The sequence below is a fragment of the Salvelinus fontinalis genome, chromosome 34 (genome assembly GCF_029448725.1).
Source record: "Salvelinus fontinalis isolate EN_2023a chromosome 34, ASM2944872v1, whole genome shotgun sequence".
Classification (NCBI taxonomy): Eukaryota; Metazoa; Chordata; class Actinopteri; order Salmoniformes; family Salmonidae; genus Salvelinus; species Salvelinus fontinalis.
The window spans coordinates 3,525,892-3,538,686 of record NC_074698.1 but is presented as its reverse complement, the minus strand read 5'-3'; the positions used below and the strand labels follow the sequence as shown (position 1 = coordinate 3,538,686).

Sequence of the window (12,795 nt, the reverse complement as noted above, 5' to 3'; positions counted from 1 at the left end):
AACGTATGATATGTTACGCATTCCAATTTGTTGTTGCTAACGTCAGCTACGCTAGGGGTTGGGGTTAGGGTTAAGGTTAGGAGTTAGCTAACATGCTAAGTAGTTGCAAAGTAGCTAAAAAGTAATAAGTAGTTGCGAAGTTGCTAAAATTCTAAAGTTGTCCATGATGAGAATCGATCACACAACCTCAAATCAAATGTTATGTCACATAAACGTGTTTAGCAGATGTTAATGTGGGTGTAGCGAAATGCTTGTACCTTTGGGTTGCTAGACAATCACGTTACCAAACACACTCCGATCATTTTTGCCTTAATAACAGGGCTTGACATTAACTTTTTTAGCCACTTGTAAGTAGGACAGATATTTTACTTGTCTGAATGCTCAATTCAAAAAAGTGCTATAATACCATGGGCCAAAAAGGTGACTGCAAATTGTGTTGTATGACGCAAGGAACCACTTCACAAAATAACCTTCATTGTTATCACTGGTATTGATAATGGAAGGCTTCTGGTCTATGATACTATGTATTATATTTTCTGCCGTTGTAGCCTTTTAACCCCCCACAAAGTAAAATACTGCACGGATAGGCTACTGTATAAAACACATGTGGTCCTTCAACCCTCCACCTGGAGAGCTACTTGATGTGCAGGATTTTTATCCAACCCTGCTCAAACACACCAGATTTAGCTTAAAGGTAACTGTTTTTTTAAGAGGGAAAAAAAGTGGTGTGTTCGAGCAGGGCTGGAGCAAAGGCCTGCACACCCAGTAGCTCTTGTGGACTCCAGGAGGAGGGTTGAGCACCTTGCAACATTACAATTACAACCAAATACATTTTATGTTTTTATAAAATAATTCCCTCATTCAATGAACCAGGGATCATATTGATAAAGTGAGTGAAGTAGCTAACTCAGATGTTTATCTATTTGTAAGGTTAAAATATTCAGCGTTCAGGGGAGATCTTGACTAGAGGTCGACCAATGATTTTTACGCCGATACCGATTATTGGAGGACCAAAAATAGCCGATACCGATCAATCTGCAGATTTTTATACACGCTGCTCAAAAAAATGCACATTTGTGGCCTGCTGGAGGTCATTTTGCAGGGCTCTGGGAGTGCACCTCCTTGCACTAAGGCGGAGGTAGCGGTCCTGCTGCTGGGTTGTTGCCCTCCTACGGCCTCCTCCACGTCTCCTGATGTACTGGCCTGTCTCCTGGTAGCGCCTGCATGCTCTGGACACTACGCTGACAGACACAGCAAACCTTTTTGCCACAGCTCGCATTGATGCGCCATCCTGGATGAACTGCACTACCTGAGCCACTTGTGTGGGTTGTAGACTCCGTCTCATGCTACCACAAGAGTGAGAGCACCGGCAGCATTCAAAAGTGACCAAAACATCAGCCAGGAAGCATAGGAACTGAGAAGTGGTCTGTGGTCACCACCTGCAGAGTCACTCCTGTTTTGGGGGGTGTCTTGCTAATTGCCTATAATTTCCACCTTTTGTTTATTCCATTTGCACAACAGCATGTGAAATTTATTGTCAATCAGTGTTGCTTCCTTAGTGGACAGTTTGATTTCACAGAAGTGTGATTGACTTGGAGTTACATTGTGTTGTTTAAGTGTTCCCTTTATTTTTTTGAGCAGTGTATATATACACATATACACACAGTTGAAGTCGGAAGTTTACATACACCAAATACATTTAAACTCAGTTTCACAATTCATGACAATTAATCCTAGTAAAAAGACCCTGTCTAGGTCAAATAGGATCACCACTTTATTTTAAGAATTTGAAATGTCATAATAATAGCAGAGAATTATTTATTTCAGCTTTTATTTCTTTCATCAGATTCCCAGTGGGTCAGAAGTTCACATAGCATATACTAATTGAGTGTATCATTGCCTTTAAATTGTTTAACACTTGGGTCAAATGTTTCAGGTAGCCTTCGACAAACTTCCCACAATAAGTTGGGTGAATTTTGGCCCATTCCTCCTGACAGAGCTGGTGTAACTGAGTTAGGTTTGCAGGCCTCATTGCTCGCATATGCTTTTTCAGTTCTGCCCACTAATTTTCTATAGGATTGAGGTCAGGGCTTTGTGATGGCCACTCCAATACGTTGCCTTTGTTGTCCTTAAGCCATTTTGCCACAACTTTGGAAGTATGCTTAGGGTCATTGTCCATTTGGAAGACCCATTTTGTGACCAATCTTTAACTGATGTCTTGAGATGTTGCTTCAACATATCCACGTCATTTTCCTGCCTCATGGTGCTATCTATTTTGTGAAGTGCACCAGTCCCTCTTGCAGTAAAGCATCCCCACAACATGCCACCCCTGTGCTTCACGGTTGGGATGGTGTTCTTCAGCTTGCAAGGCTCCCCCTTTTTCCTCAAAACATAACGATGGTCATTATAGCCAAACAGGTCTATTTGTTTCATCAGACCAGAGGACATTTCTCCAAAAATGATCTTTGTCCCCATGTGCAGTTGCAAACTGCAGTCTACCTTTTGTATGGCGGTTTTGGAGCAGTGGCTTCTTCCTTGCTGAGAGGCCTTTCAGGTTATGTCGATATAGGACTCGATATAGATACTTTTGTACCGGTTTCCTCCAGCATCTTCGCAAGGTCCTTTGCTGTTGTTCTGGGATTGATTTGCACTTTTCGCACAAAAGTATGTTAATCTCTAGAACGTGTCTCCTTCCTGAGCGGTATGACGGCTGCGTAGTCCCATGTTGTTTATACTTGCGTAATATTGTTTGTACAGATGAACGTGGTATCTTCAGGCATTTGGAAATTGTACCCAAGGATGAACCAGACTTGTGGAGGTCTACAACATTTTTATGAGATCTTGGCAGATTTCTTTTGATTTTTCCATGATGTCAAGCAAAGCGGCACTCAGTTTGAAGGTAGGCCTTGAAATACATCCACAGGTACACCTCCAATTGACAAATTATGTCAATTAGCGTATCAGAATCTTCTAAAGCCATGACATCATTTTCTGCAATTTTCCAAGCTGTTTAAAAGGCACAATCAACTTAGTGTATGTAAACTTCTGACCCACTGGAATTGTGATACAGTGAGTTATAAGTCAAATAATCTGTCTATAAACAATTTTTGGAAAAATGTCTTGTGTCATGCACAAAGTAGATGTCCTAACTGACTTGCCAAAACTATAGTTTGTTAACAAGAAATTTGTGGAGTGGTTGAAAAACAACATTTAATGACTACAAACTAAGTGTATGTAAATTTATGACTTCAACTGTGTGTGTGTGTGTGTGTGTGTGTGTGTGTGTGTGTGTGTGTGTGTGTGTATATATATATATATATATATATATATATATATATATATATATATATATATATATATATATATATATACATATATATATACATACATATATACATATACATATATACATATACACACACACATATATACATATATATATACATATATACATATACATATACATATACATATATATATATATACGTAATAATGACAGTTACAACAATACTGAATGAACAATGAACACTTATTTTAACTTAATATAATACATAGATAAAATCTATGTAGTCTCAAATAAATAATGAAACAAGTTCAATTTGGTTTAAATAATGCAAAAACACAGTGTTGGAGAAGAAAGTAAAAGTGCAATATGTACCATGTAAAAAAGCTAACGTTTAACATGAGAACACGTGAAAGCAGGTGGTTCAATATTCCCAGTTCTTCAATAGTCTCAGTTAAGAAGTTTCAGGTTGTAGTTATTATAGGAATTCTGACGATTCGACTATGTCTCTCTATACCATTTGTATTTAATATACCTTTCACCATTGGATGTTCTTATAGGCACTTTAGTATTGCCAGCCTAATCTCGGGAGTTGATAGGCTTGAAGTCATAAACAGCGTCCTGCTTCAAGCATTGCTAAGAGCTGCTGGCAAAATGCAGTAAAGTGCTGTTTGAATGAATGCTTACGAGTGTCCTGCTGCCTACCACCGCTCAGTCAGACTGCTCTATCAAATCATAGACTTAAATATAATAAACACAGAAATACGAGCCTTGTCATTAATATGGTCAAATCCAGAAACTATCATTTCGAAAATGTTTATTCTTTAATTAAGTGAAATACGGAACCATTCTGTATTTTATCGAACGATTGGCAACCCTAAATCTAAATATTGCTGTTACGTTGCACAACCTTCAATGTTATGTCATAATTATGTAAAATTCTGGCAAATTAATTACGGTCGTCACACAGTTCGCAACATGCCAGGCTCCTCAAACTATTGCATATACCCTGACTCTGCATCAACTGAACGCAAGACAAGTGACACAATTTCCCTAGTTAATTCTGCCTGCTAACAGGATTTTCTTTAAACTAAATATGCAGGTTTAAAAATATATACTTCTGTGTATTGATTTTAATTAAGACATTGATGTTTATGCTTAGGTACATCTGTGAAACGATTGCGCTTTTTTAAAATCATCAACCGCTTGGCGAAGTTGAAGTAGGCTGTGACTCGATGATAAATTAACAGGCACCGCATTGATTATATGCAATACAGGACAAGCTAGTTAACTACACATGGTTGATGATATTACTAGGTTAACTCGTGATTATGTGAAGATAGTTTTTTTATAAGATAAGTTTAATGTTAGCTTGCAGCCACAAGGTCCTTTTGACGCTGCACTTGCGTAACCGGTGGTCAACCATTCAGTTTCCTCGTGGATTTCAATGTAATCCAAAGAGGCCGATTACTAATTGTTATGAAAACTTGATTAATCGGTCGACCTCTAATCTTGACAGCATAGGAGTTACTTGTCAATTACGCTATTCTAAGAATATTTTTTTATTGACAGAATTACATGGCCGGTATTAAAGAGAGGAGAATTCTAGCCAATTTTAACGCTTGAGAGTTGGTTTTACAACCGGTGTATGCAGCATTGGTTTCATCAACTGTGTGTTGGAAATTTGCGGTTAAACACGAGTGCCAGCGGAAAAGTTATTTTAGGACATCAGACATGACAATTACATTAATGCATGCTAAATAGTTAAACTAGCGATATAACTAGCTCATAATGTGGCTATCTATTTGGTCTGTTGTATATCATTATTTTACCTGCTGTGAAAATGTCTCTCTGTCCTCTGGCAACGACCCACTGACACACACGCAGGTGATGGACACACCATGACTTTCCAAGATTTTCATTGCTAACCAACATTTTGCCATAGCTGGTCAAATAACTAGCAATTATTAGCAACAAGGCTCGCTTTGATGTCAAAAACGCATCTTGCGACTGCATGATTGAAAGAGCGCTCATGCGCTGGCCTACAATAATTATACTCCGCTGAGCTCTGCAGAGATTGGGAGGGCAGTGAGCAAAACATTGCATCTGGAGGACGCTGTGATCCAATTCTGATTGGAGTAGCCTAATTGTTTGATATTGTGATTTTTGCTTGATTAACTTAAACCTATCAAATCAAATGTATTTATATAGCCCTTCTTTTTTTTTTTTTTTTTTTTTTTCTTTTTTTTTTTTTTTTTTAGGGGTGGATCAGCTTAGTATTGCGGAAAGAATGTTGCTTCCAATGTAATTGTCTGCATCATTTCCATTCCCCCATATTTTTTTGGGTAAATATATATATCCATACACGTATGCATACATATACACATATATACATACACATACCTATATAGACACACATACTTTTTTAAGGAATATGCCTTTATTATTATTCCCCGCGACCCTACCACCAATCCCCCAATTGGAGTAAACTTATAAACACTTCTGCTTTTACCTTCAATTTCTACATCTTATACCTATCTTACAGACACAGTCCACTTTACAATAGTTCTCTCTTATTTGTTCTTAGTCCTTCCTCTATTTCTGTTGTCCATCCAATTTTATTTCCACTTGTAACTGTGCTATTTCACAAAAGCTCCGCACCTATACACATTTCACAGATCCCGTATGCCCTACACTGTTTATCTTGTTATTAGTCCCACCCTTCAGCTCCACCCAACCCCTCCCATCTATCTTCCAACATCATCCATTTCGGATTTCTATTTGCCATACATTTCTCAACTGTGCTGTGATGCTTCACAAAAGACCTGAACCTTCCTATTCTCATAGCTTCTACAGATTGTAAATTAAAAAATAAACATCTTTGCCAAAATAATTATTATATTATTGATTGATTGACTATGGCTTTTCAAATCCCCCAGTATTGCTATCTGTAGCGTTAGTTTTAGGCAAATGTTGCAATTCTTCAGCCATTCCTGGACCTGTGACCAAAAACGAGCTACATATGGACAATACCAAAATAAATGATCTAATGACTCTGCCTCCTCACAACAGAATCTGCAGAGCTGGGAAGATTGTATACCCCATATATATAACATTCTATTAGTTGCAAGAATTTTGTACAGTAATTTATATTGAAAAATTCGAAGTTTTGAATCCGGCGTTGTTTTGCGTATCAATTCATAAACCATGTGCCATGGAATGGGTACATCGAAAATCTCTTCCCAACTATTTTGCAATTTATATGGCACAGCTGTCAGTTTTTTGGTCCTTAAATGAAATTGGTATATGTTTTTATTTATCACACTTTTCTTTAACCATTTTTGTTCTTTAATACAGGGCCGACATACAAGTTCCTTACTTTTTTCCCCTTCTACTTGCCTCTTCCATTTTTGTGGTAATGCTGCAATTAATTGGTTGTAATTTTGGGTAGAGCAGACTTTTCCATATGTCTGTGTTAGCTGCATGTGTGACATAACTCCACCAGTCCTATTTATGATATCATTCACAAAAATTATACCTTTTTTAAACATTTCTTCGATAAATACAGTTTTTTTATCAATTATTATATTTGAATTTAACCACAATATTTGTTGTACTATTTGTTCCGTCCTTTCAGGTGGATTAAACTGAAATTGCAACCAACTTTCTAAGGCTTGTTTAAAGAATAAGGATATTTTGGAGATCATTTCCTTTTCAAACAACCGAAAGTGAGCAGGTGTAATCTGAATAAAGGGAAAAAGGCCCTTCTTGAACATAGGATGAGACATTCGTACCAGTTTACTAGAGAACCAGTTTGGATTTAAGTATAACTTTTGTATGATCGATGCCTTTAGTGAGAGGTCTAATGCTTTAATATTTAATAATTTCTGCCCTCCGAATTCATATTCGTTATATAAATAGGCCCTTTTAATTTTATCTGGCTTGCCATTCCAAATAAAATTGAATATTTTTTGTTCATATAATTTAAAAAACAGGTCACTAGGTGTAGGCAAAACCATAAGCAAATAGGTAAACTGTGATATGACTAAAGAGTTAATTAGGGTGATTTTTCCACAAATAGACAGGTATTTTCCTTTCCATGGTAGCAAGATCTTATCTATTTTTGCTAACTTTCTATAAAAATTTATTGGAGTGAGATCATTTCTTTCTTTTGGGATTTTTATACCGAGTATGTCCACATCTCCGTCAGACCATTTAATTGGTAAACTACATGGCAATATAAAATGTGTATTTTTTAGTGATCCAATACGTAATATGGTACATTTATCATAATTTGGTTTTAATCCAGAGAGGATAGCAAAGGTATCTAGATCCTCTATGAGGCCCTGGAGAGACTCTAGTTGTGGTTTTAAAAGAAAACATGAATCATCAGCGTACAATGACACCTTAGTTTTTAAGCCATGGATTTCTAATCCTTTAATATTAATGTTTGATCTAATTTTAACAGCTAACATTTCGATGGCAATAATAAATAGATATGCCGATAGTGGACAACCTTGTTTTACTCCTCTAGATAGTTTAAAACTTTCTGAGATGTAGCCATTATTTACTATTTTACACCTAGGGTTACTATACATAATTTTAACCCATTTTATAAGAGATTCCCCAAAATTGAAATATTCTAGGCATTTATATATAAACTCCAGTCGTACTTTATCAAAAGCCTTTTCAAAATCAGCTATGAAAACCAGGCCTGGTGTCCCCGATATCTCATAGTGTTCTATTGTTTCCAGTACTTGCCTTATATTATCTCCAATGTATCGTCCATGTAAAAAACCTGTCTGATTAGGATGAATAATATCTGACAAAACTTTTTTTATTCTATGCGCCAAGCATTTTGCTAGGATTTTTGCATCACAACACTGAAGTGTAAGAGGTCTCCAATTTTTTAATTGGACTGGATCTTTATATATACCACTTGGGTCCTGTTTCAGTAATAACGATATCAGACCTTCTTGTTGTGTGTCTGATAATCTACCATTTATATAGGAGTGGTTAAAACAAGTTAATAATGGTCCTTTGAGTATATCAAAAAACGTTTTGTATACTTCCACTGGTATGCCATCCAGCCCTGGAGTTTTCCCATCTTTAAAGGCCCCAATTGCAACAAGCAGTTCCTCCTCTGTAATTTGGCCTTCACATGAGTCTTTCTGTTCAGATGTTAATTTTACATTATTAATAGGAAAAAAATCCATACAATTAGTTTCAGTTAGTGGAGATGGAGGAGCCTGAAACTAAAAAATATTCTTAAAGTACTTTACTTCCTCTTTCAAAATATCATTTGGTGAATCATGCGTGACTCCATCATTTGTCACAAGTTTTAATACATTTTTTTTTGGTAGCATTTCTATATTGAAGATTGAAAAAGAATTTGGTGCATTTTTCCCCATATTCCATCCAGTTCGCTTTATTTTTATAATATATTACACTGGATCTTTCTTGAATAAGTTCCTCCATTTCTTTTTGTTTTTCCTCTAAATTATTCTGTGCCTCTATGGTACCGTTTTTATTGCTATCTAACTGTACTGTTAGTCCTTCAATTTCCTTTGTTAATATGGACTCTTTTGATCTAAATTGCTTTTGTTTTATAGATGAGTACTGAATTGCATGGCCTCTAAAGGCACACTTAAAAGTGTCCCATACAATAAGGGGATCTGCTGTACCTATGTTATGTCTGAAAAAGTCAGTTATAAAATCTTCTGTCCTAGTTCTAAACAATTTATCATCTAGTAGACTTTGATTAAATTTCCAATATCCTCGCCCACGTGGAAATTCTGTAAGAGAAATATATATGCCAATTATGTGATGATCCGACCGCATTCTATCCCCTATCAACACTTTTTTAACTTTTGGTGCCAGAGAGAATGGAATTAGAAAGTAGTCAAGACGACTAGCTTGATTCAGCCTCCGCCATGTATATCTCACTAAATCAGGGTATTTAAGTCTCCATATATCCACTAATTCCAATATATCCATGACATTCATGATTTCCTTAAGTGCCTGAGGGTGATAATTTGTAGTGTGATTTCCTTTCCGGTCTATAGAGCTATTTAAGACCGTATTAAAATCTCCCATTATAATAATAGAGTCTAGTGTTGCTTGTAGAGTTGATAAGTTCTTATATATATTTTCAAAGAAGCTTGGATCATCATTATTCGGACCGTATAGGTTAACAAGCCATATTTGTTTATTGTCCAATAACATATTTAAAATAATCCATCTACCTTGAGGATCTGTTTGGACAATTTGCACATTTGGATCAAAATTATTGTTAATTAAGATCATCACCCCTTTTGAATTTCTTTGCCCATGGGAGAAATATATTTTGCCCACCCAGTTCTTTTTCCACAAAACTTCATCTAAAACTGTTGAATGGGTTTCCTGTAAACAATAAATATTATAATCCTTCTCTTTTAGCCAGGTAAATACTGATCGTCTTTTCTTATTATCTGCTAAGCCATTACAATTGTAACTGGCTATACTTATTTCACCACTTACCATGAGACACACCTTTCATTCTTTTAATCAGAATATATTTTTGTAAACGTACTATTAAAAAGTAACATAATGATTGAGTGTCTATATAGTTGTACCATGATATTTGCATTTCTACTAAGTAAACCTCCAATTGGTCCCTACTATTCCACCCGCTAAAAGGCCTCATCTCGAGATGGCTTGTCATCCCAATGCCCGGCAGACAACCCTCGACCCCCTGTATCCCATAGCCCTGAACCGACTGGGATCCATTCTTTGAAAAGAGCATACAGTTCCATTTACCGAATTGAAGTAAATCAATTGCCATATGCATTTCCATTGCCGTCACCTCGATTTGTATTATATATAGCTGTGGATCATCCTCTATTGTACCTTACATCTTTTACTTCTTCTTTCGCAACAGTTGTGGGATACACACATACACACTCAGCCCTTACCCCCACACAACCATAAGCTCACTTTCTCAACATTTGCACCATCCCAGAGCCCAACTCAAGATGGGTCATGATTTCCAAATGCTATTGCAGTTGCAGCTGCATGAGAAGGCCTGCAAGACCGCGCAAAAAAATAAGCAAAAATTGAAATTTATTTACCATTGTCATATCCTAGATAATTACATTTACATTTAAGTCATTTAGCAGACGCTCTTATCCAGAGCGACTTACAAATTGGTGATGGCAGTCAAATGTACACCCTATTCCTGAAAAAAACACCCACAATACGGCCACCAGTCATGACCATGTCCCCACGCATCTCCATGCAGTCCGACCTTGATTCTGTGCCGCCAGGGCCACAATAATATACCCCCTCTCTGAATGTCCGAGTGTGACCCCCTCCCCATGGGTTACTGCAGCTAGTGTTGCCAGCACTGCCACTGCCTGGGTGGGGGTACCCCACCGGAATCCCCACCGGCTAGGTACAAGGTCGTCAAGGTTCTCATTAGCAGCTTTGAGAAATTCCTTGTATATTTTCCTCTCCCTTTAGGGGGCTTTGGCTTTGCAGGACCAACCCTGCCAAGCAGGCTCAGAATCTTGAGGGGGCAGTGCTGCTCTTGGTCTCTGACCTCATTTTAGCTGCATATAGACCGCTTACAGCGAGCACATAAAACAGTTAGGGACTTCTCCTTAATATCTGGGTCATTCAGGTGGGTGTCTAGGGTATAGGGCCATAGACAGTACCATTAAAATAGGATAATAATTAGATATAATTTATTAAGATAAAAAAAATGTAGTTTTCCATGATAGGACAATAAATAAATAAGACGTATAATTCATTATAAAAGTATATCCATCATCTGAACAACATTGAAAGCCCTCTCAGCCCTCTATATAGCCCTTCTTACATCAGCTGATATCTCAAAGTGCTGTACAGAAACCCAGCCTAAAACCCCAAACAGCAAGCAATGCAGGTGTAGAAGCACAGTAGCTAGGAAAAACTCCCTAGAAAGGCCAAAACCTAGGAAGAAACCTAGAGAGGAACCAGGCTATGAGGGGTGGCCAGTCCTCTTCTGGCTGTGCCGGGTGGAAATTATAACAGAACATGGCCAAGATGTTCAAATGTTCATAAATGACCAGCATGGTCAAATAATAATAATCACAGTGGTTGTCGAGGGTGCAACAGGTCAGCACCTCAGGAGTAAATGTCAGTTTGCTTTTCATAGCCGATCATTCTCTACTGCTCCTGCTGCCTCTAGAGAGTTGAAAACAGCAGGTCTGGGACAGGTAGCACGTTCGGCGAACAGGTCAGGGTTCCACCATGCTTCCTATAATCTGCTTGTTCTACATTTTTGTTTTAACTTGCCCCGAGGAAGCGGACAAGCGTTTGTCAACCCCTGCTTAAGTAACCTGCCGTCTTATGTACTGTAATCATACCAAATGTAACATATCATACTAATTTGAGTGTCCCAGATTAAAATGTACTATGCTACGTCTAGTCTATGAGACCAGGCTGGGCATTATAGTGTCTGTGACAGCATGGGCAATACCATTGAGGCTATAACCCATAGGAATCCTCACTCAGTTGACTCCTTTGAGTACTTTAAAATGGTGGAAGCCCTCAATGGCGCTACCCATGCTAAAACGGCCGTTTAGCCACTAGAGGCATTCATCATTCTCTATGGTACCAACGTTTCATATAGTCCAACACAGTGGACGCATCATAATATCCATAAAACCGAGTGGTAAAACCAGGTAATGGTTCCAATCGTTTTTTCAACATAAATTTTTGCATCTTGAATTTTAGAACTACTTCATATTAGGTCTGTGTTTCGTGTAGACTTACCCTGGCGTGATCCTTTGATAGCCATGTAATTCTCTCTCGGACAACATGAGTTTTATCAATATATCCGCCTCAATTTACTCTCCCAAAATTTGAAACGCTAATTAGCAACTGAGCAGACCTCAGCCAGACTACAAAATTCCTGCAGGAAGCTCCTACACATCATCTCTAGCCCACATTGTCGGCTACCGTTCACCAACGCGATCAGAGACCTGTGTCCTATCGATTAACTTCTTCCGTCCCCTTTCTCGGTCTTAGCTAGCCACTGACTATACTTTAGTTATCTAGTTAGCAGAACAGTTATTTTTTTAAACATGGTTTTACTTAGCCTAGACAATCGTTTGTGCAGTTTTGTCGGCGTTGGTGTCTATTTCAGACCTTATGGCATTTTAAGGATGAGTATTACAGCAAGTGCAGCTAAAGTGAGGAGCAATTTACTTACCTGTTTGGTCAAGGCCAACATGAGGGATAGTTTATCCTGTGTCAGTGAGTGTAGCGATTAGGTTACGTTTGAGCATCTTATCAATACAATGTGTTGTATACACCTGTCAACATTCTACAAGGAACGAGCCACTTATTCAATGATATAATCATTAACTAGATTACCCTGGATACCAGACGTAGAATGTAGTCATTGAGGAGAATTAATCAAAAAAATCTATTGACTTCCAGAATTGACTTTGATTAGACATCCAGCCTTTATTGTCGTTTCATCAGCA

At 37.7% G+C, this 12,795-nt stretch overlaps 1 protein-coding gene across 1 annotated transcript in view; it reads right to left on the bottom strand.

Moving 5' to 3' along the window:
* LOC129832871 (cell division cycle protein 27 homolog) overlaps positions 1-12,269 on the bottom strand; it is a 32,829-nt gene extending 20,560 nt beyond the window's left edge. The window contains exon 1 of the mRNA XM_055896951.1: positions 12,080-12,269. The gene's annotated coding sequence lies outside the window, so the exon portion shown is untranslated. The remainder of the gene's footprint in view (positions 1-12,079) is intronic.
* Between the last annotated feature and the right edge of the window lie 526 nt (positions 12,270-12,795).